The sequence below is a fragment of the Mus pahari genome, chromosome 8 (assembly GCF_900095145.1).
Source record: "Mus pahari chromosome 8, PAHARI_EIJ_v1.1, whole genome shotgun sequence".
Classification (NCBI taxonomy): domain Eukaryota; kingdom Metazoa; phylum Chordata; class Mammalia; order Rodentia; family Muridae; genus Mus; species Mus pahari.
In genome coordinates, this window is record NC_034597.1 from 12,285,687 (window position 1) to 12,286,839 (window position 1,153).

Consider the following 1,153-nt stretch of genomic DNA (forward strand, 5'->3'; position numbering starts at 1 on the left):
TGGAACTCACTTTGTAGACCAGGCTGGCCTTGAACTCAGAAATCTGCCTGCCTCTGCCTCCCGAGTGCTGGGATTAAAGGCGTGCGCCACCACCACCTGGCAGGTTTCCTCTTCTTGAATGTTCTGTGATATGAATGAAATAAGAGAATCTGGTGTTGCCTTAGATTCTCTGTGTATCTTGTGGAGGAGTTGAATGTATGCCCTGTGTATATATGCTTTAGTGTTGAGCTGTGCCGCTGCCAGTCCTCAGCTTTGTTTGATATTACTTTTCCAAGAAGAGTAGCTGGCCCTCTGCATGATAACCTGGCGGATCTTATAAAGTTATTAATAGTAGACTTTGGTTGTACTGGCTGAAGAGGTAGAGAATGCCAAACTCTGTGAGTCTTTTGTTGTTGTTTTCCAGACAGGGTTTCTCTGTGTATCCCTGGCTGTCCTGAAACTCTCTTTGTAGACCACGCTGGCCTGGAACTCAGAGATTAGCCTGCCTCTGCCTCCCCAGTATGGGATTAAAGGCTTGTTCCACTACTGCCCAGCAACCAAACCCTGTATTTGAGGGTAGATTCCACCAGGCCTCTTGTCACAGGCCTGTAATTCCAGTTATAAGGGAGGGTGCAGTGGGAGGACTCCGACCTCAAGGCTTGCCTGGGCTGTAGAGTGAGTCCAAATCCAACTTAGGGAACAGAGTAAGAGTCTGGTCAAAAATAAAAGTGAAAAAAGAAGTTATAAATTATTAGCAAAGTGCTTGCCTAGCAAGTATGAGTCCCTAGGCTCAGTCCCCAGAACCACCATGAATGAATGAATGAATGAATGAATGATGTGGGTGGGATGGTTTTAGATACTTGAGATAGTTCAGCATGTAAAGGTGTTTACCACTAAGCATAATGACCTAAGTTCAATCCCTGAGATACACACAGTGGAAGGAGAAAACAATTGACTTCTGATCTCCACATTCAATAAAAACATAAATATAATTTTTTTTTAAAGATTTATTTATTTATTTATTATATGTAAGTACACTGTAGCTGTCTTCAGACACTCCAGAAGAGGGAGTCAGATCTTGTTATGGGTGGTTGTGAGCCACCATGTGGTTGCTGGGATTTGAACTCCGGACCTTCAGAAGAGCAGTCGGGTGCTCTTACCCACTGAGCCATCT

The 1,153-nt window shown here is 44.1% G+C and overlaps 1 protein-coding gene across 8 annotated transcripts in view; it reads left to right on the top strand.

Moving 5' to 3' along the window:
- The window catches only part of Sec24c (SEC24 homolog C, COPII coat complex component), a 23,960-nt gene that overhangs the window by 2,509 nt on the left and 20,298 nt on the right, over positions 1 to 1,153 (top strand). The gene's annotated exons all lie outside the window — the stretch shown is intronic.